This window comes from Onthophagus taurus, chromosome 10 (genome assembly GCF_036711975.1).
Source record: "Onthophagus taurus isolate NC chromosome 10, IU_Otau_3.0, whole genome shotgun sequence".
Classification (NCBI taxonomy): domain Eukaryota; kingdom Metazoa; phylum Arthropoda; class Insecta; order Coleoptera; family Scarabaeidae; genus Onthophagus; species Onthophagus taurus.
The window spans coordinates 10,794,463-10,799,915 of NC_091975.1; the positions used below are offsets into that span (position 1 = coordinate 10,794,463).

General features: G+C 29.5%; 1 long non-coding RNA gene and 1 pseudogene across 2 annotated transcripts; both read left to right on the plus strand.

Annotated features, from left to right (window-relative positions):
* The first annotated feature begins 257 nt into the window (after nucleotides 1–257).
* On the plus strand, nucleotides 258–1,348 carry LOC111418170 (uncharacterized; annotated as a pseudogene).
* A 907-nt stretch (nucleotides 1,349–2,255) lies between these two features.
* On the plus strand, nucleotides 2,256–5,026 carry LOC139431473 (uncharacterized). 2 transcript variants are annotated; one of them, XR_011641603.1, is made up of 4 exons: nucleotides 2,256–3,013; nucleotides 3,480–3,664; nucleotides 3,997–4,151; nucleotides 4,613–5,026. It is a non-coding gene; the product is annotated as an uncharacterized lncRNA (long non-coding RNA). The 2 variants fall into 2 exon arrangements; XR_011641604.1 differs by lacking the exon at nucleotides 2,256–3,013 and adding an exon at nucleotides 3,317–3,416.
* Nucleotides 5,027–5,453: the final 427 nt, after the last annotated feature.

Consider the following 5,453-nt stretch of genomic DNA (forward strand, 5'->3'; position numbering starts at 1 on the left):
AGTTGTACAAAACTTTATGGTTAACAATATTGCTCTCTTGCACTTTTGCTCACAGACGCATAGATATTGAGAAAAATACGAAAATATGAAAGTTTGAGGAATTCGTTGTTTTTTCAATAGTGAAACTGAGCATGTTACAAAATTGCTTTTAGAATAAAAGTTGTTCTTTTTGTTTAGTTTGATATCAAACTAAATCAAATTGAAAACGTCTCCTCCTTCTCCATAACCCCACTTACACTATCTTTTAATTCTCAATATTTTAGACTGATTGTTCTCAAGCATCAAGTGAAGGAAGAGATGGCGAACTCCACTTCGTCGTTTTACCATCAATTCGCCAAAGAAAATTGGTTCCAACCCCAGCCGCAGTTTATCGTTCAGGATTTTTAGCCGGTTATGACCCCCAATTAGACGCAACAGCAGCAGCAATCGGAGGTCCCGACCCAACAATTAGTACAATCTTCGTAATCCCCGGTCAACAAGGAATAGCAGCCCCAGGCGATGGTCTTTTACGCTTAGAAAAGCAACTCTCAGAAATGGGAGGGAGGAGTTTAAAGGAATTTAATTCCACGACCTGGATTAGAACTACAAATCCCTAGGTTTATGCATAAAAGTATTATTAATTCAACGGTGGCGTTTCAAAGAATGGGGTTAAAAGATTTGTTTAGTTTTGATAAAGCCGACTTAAGGGGGTTGAATGGGCAAGCTCACGAGTTACATCTTTCTGATGTTTTGCAATTGAATACGTTTGCGACTTGAGGGGAAAATTTGATTGGGGATGATCATCACACTGAGATTTATCCCGCAACTTCGCGTCGGCCTTCGAGGAGATCGAGAAAACTCGGGTATTATTTATCCGAATCTGTGTTTACGATGGAAGAGAAAAGTTTTGGTGATGAACCACGCGATTATCAAAGATCTTTTGACGACCCCCTACACGATCCTGATTTGTTAACTTTACCTTTACCTTTAAGACCACGACAAGCTCGTCTCCCGGACGCCCCAAGACTGAGATTTGATCGACCATTTTTGTTCTTCGTCCGACACAACCCGACGGGGATTATTCTTCATATGGGAAGATTCAATCCGAGACTGTTACCTTAAGACATGATTTATTTAGCGAATAAGAATTAGAAAATAGATTTGTATATAAACATTTTTTTTTTGTTAAGAATTAGTTTAGAAGTGCCATTTTCGCACTGAAATGAGGAAGTGATTGAATTGAAATTGTTAACAAATTATGAGTATTTTTTTTGTGTAACATTTAAATCTTTTAATTTATTTAATTAATTTCGCTTTATTAATACTCGTTTATAAATTAAATTAATTTTAATATAATAAATCAATTTATTATTGCGTTTTATTCCTTGAAGTTATGCAACACACGTTACATAAAATAAAATAATCCTTTGAGGTATGCAACTAATTAAACACCCCCATTCTGTGTGAGAAGATAATTTTTGGCAGTTAGACTGCTTTATTATCCTAAAAACAAAAAGCTCATTAAATTGAGTTCATGAAACTGCAATTCTTCCCCTATTTAATCGTCTCTCTATCTCCGCTAGTTTTCGAGACAACCTGTATAATCAAAGGATTCAGGGTTTATAGCCCGCGAGATGAGGATCACCCAAATACTTAATTAATTAATAACAAACATAAAGCTGTGTATGTGTATTATAATTTCTTGTTTTTATTATAAATTTAAGTAAATAAATAAGAATTAATATTTTTACAATTTATCACTAACCTTAGTCCATTGGAAAAGAGATGGCGCCACATCGCTTTATGTCAAATTAGTTTTTAACCTAAAAATGGCTTAATCTCATATATATACTATCTCCTATATCGCTGACTCCCTATCTAAGCAATGAGTGGCGAGCGTTTCCATCAAAAGCAGACGGAATGATATATGTTTTGTCTTTGTCGTGCCCCCATATCGCGAAGGCGCTTGCGCGAATCGTAAATTTTTAAGAGTTTGAAGTGTTTCGCGCGTATTTTATGCAGCTTTGAAATGCAATTATTGTAGATAGTTGACTTTAATTATAAATTATCGTAGATGCATCAAATAAATTAGAATATATGTACTTTTGTGTGAAATTGACGTTGAATATTGCTTTAAATATCAACTTTATGTAGGTTGTTCATTAAACATTATATTCTTTACTTTTGTTTAGGCAACCCAAATAACAAACCAAATTTTATGTAACCATGACAATTTTGTCGATTTCAAATGTTATAAATAAAACAAGAAGCCATTATTGTATTAGACTTTAGGTTATGTTTATGTCAAACATTTATTTGGTGTTTTATAAACATCAAGGTCATCAGCTGCTATTAATTTTTAATTCACCGTCCAATAAGATAAAAGCGTACTCACCACGTGTTCACGCATGTCTCTTGTGTAGACGGGGGCACGACAGAGACAGATATATATATATCTGCACTCTAGTGTTTACACTCTTTTGCTGCCTTAGTCAGCGATATAGGAGATAGTATATATATGCTTAATCTCAACAATCATAATAATAATCCTAATTAAATCAATAAAAAGCGAAAATTGGGATATTTATTGGCGTAATTATAAAGGAAAAGTCCCAGAAAATGCGCCGAAGCGAACTCCGTTTACATTGGACAAGTTATTTAAGAAGGATTTTTATTCCCCGGATCAATTTACGCAAAAACCAAGAAATTCGTCTCGGAATATTACGGAAAATTCGAAGTAACTAAAGATATAAAAATCCTTTGTTCTGGAAACTTAGATAAAGTGAAATGGAAACAGATTCATTTCGATAATCTTGAAAACCTCCTAAATACAACCATCGAAGGAAATGATTTTAATTGGTATATTGGCAAAGCGTTCCATGAGAATCAATGGAGGGTTAATTTCTGAGTCGAATTTGAAATAAAATTGAGTAAGAAATGGGGAATATGATTAAAGGTTAACAAGTTTATTGAAATGATTTGAAATAACCTTGATGTCCTTGGGTGAATAATTTAATCCATTTAATTTGTTATGGTAAGTTAATTATACATACAAATATTTATTACTAATTTTTAAATTTAAAAATTTTTTAAATTGAAACTTTAAATTCAGTGATTTTTAATTTTAAATTAAATTTAAGTTGGTTGCATTGACAAATGAAGTTCAAAGTTGATTTGGTTTTAATTTCCGTTATGAATTAAAGTTTTAATAATGTATGATTTATTCGGTACATAAACATTAATTTATTATATTTAAAAAAAAGTAAGAAAAACCCAAAAATAAAGTTTTTTTGTAATTTTTACATATTTGTAAGTTGGGTTGCATACACAATTCTTTTAAATTTTCAATACAAACAAAAAACATAACCTTAAAAATTTGACTTGAACAATTTTTTTTAATATTAAACTTTTTCTTTATTATTAAAATAGTTTAAAGTGTTAGTGTTAACACTATTTAAGAGATAACATGTATATCAAAGTAAAAATGTGATTTCTTTTAGGGAAACTGTATGAAGGATGAACAATTAGTCATCACTAATTGTGAGGTTATCTAGAAAGAGCCAAAAGTTATTGGTAGAGGAAAAGCAACAAGAAATGTGGTGAAGAGGAGCTTGCTCTAGAAACGTTGAAACTGGGCATATTGAGTTCTAAATAGTGCCAAAAATTGTCTTGGAAATTATTTAATGTAAGTTGATTTCGTTTTAATTTCCGTTATGAATTAAAGTTTTAATAATGTATGATTTATTCGGTACATATAAAATAATTTATTATATTTAAGAAAAGTAAGAAAAACCCAAAAATAAGTTTTTTTGTAATTTTTAAATATGTGTAACTTGGGTTGCATACACAATTCTTTTAAATTTTCAATACAAACATAAAACATAACCTTAAAAATTTGACTTAATAGTTTAAAGTTGTTTTCATTATTAAAATCGTTTAACATGTAATAATGTTAATATTAATAACATTATTTAAGAGATAACACATATTTCATAGTAAAAATATGATTTCTTCTAGTGAAACTGTAGGAAAGATCTACAATTATCTAGATTCATCATTAATTATGAGAAAAGTAACAAGAAACATGGTGAAAAGGAACTCGCTCTAGAAACGTTGAAGCTGTGCATTGAATTCTAAATAATACCCAAAAACTATCTCGGAAACTACTTAACGTAAGTATTTTTTATGTAAAGTATACAATTTATTTAAATTTTAACTAATTCTAATACAAATTAAAATTAATGTAGTGTTAATTATGTAGTGTATAGACAACAAGAAAATACAATCAAATAAGTTTAGTTGGTTTCATTAAAAATGATTGATTTTAATTTCCATTATGAACTTAACCTGTAAAATTTAAATTATTAATAATATATGATTTATTCGGTACATAAAAATTAATTTGTTATATTAAAAAACCGTAAGAAAAACCCAAAATTAAAGTTTTTTGTAATTTTTAAATATTTGTAATTTGGGTTGCATACACAATAGTTTTAAATTTTCATACAAACAAAAAACATAACCTTAAAAATTTGACTTAATTGTTTAAAGTTGCCTTCATTATTAAAATGTTAGTTTTAATACTATTTAAGAGATAACACGTATTTCTTAATAAAAATTTAATTTCTTCTAGGGAAACAGTACACAGGATGGACAATTATTTAGATTCAGCACTAATTGTGAGGTTATCTAGGAGGAGCCAAAGCCAAAGGATTTTAATAGAGGAAAAGTAATAAGAAACGTCATGAAGAGGAGCTAGCTCTAGAAACGTTGAAGCTGTACATATTGAATTCTAAATAATACCCAAAAACTATCCAGGAAACTACTTAATGTAGTTAGTAATATAAATACTATTTTTATTGATAAGGCCCCAATAGCTTTAGTCAGTTAATAAGATAATTCTTCATGAATATATCGTCATTTCCTCTAAAGAAATGGGTTACTTTTCGTTTTTGTGTCCAAATTTATGCATGCATATCATTATATAAAAATAAACTTGTAATTATTATATTTTGACTATAAAAATAAATAAAAAAAGAAAATACAAGTTTGTTGGTGTTTTAATATAAAATAATTAAAATTTTTGAATCGTCCTGTACACGTTTTCATTCAGTAAAGTTTCAATCCAACAAATTTAAGATATAGCGCCATCTATCTTTCAATTCCCGAACTATATTTTGAAATTTAATTGGTTCGAAACTCCGCTAAGGAAAATATTATACCGGGTGATCCTAATAAAAATTGTAGTTCGGATAGAAATTTTCTCGAAATTAATTTATTTTTGAATCACCCGGTATAATTTTTCCTTAGCCGAGTTTCGAACCATCAGTAATTTAAATAAAATCGCCATCTATCGTTCAATTACCGAACAAATCGGAATTATTTTGAAATTGAGGTTGGTTCGAAACTCGGCTAAGGAAAAAACTATACCGGGTGATTCAAATAAAAATTGAAATTAAAATAAAATGTTCGTA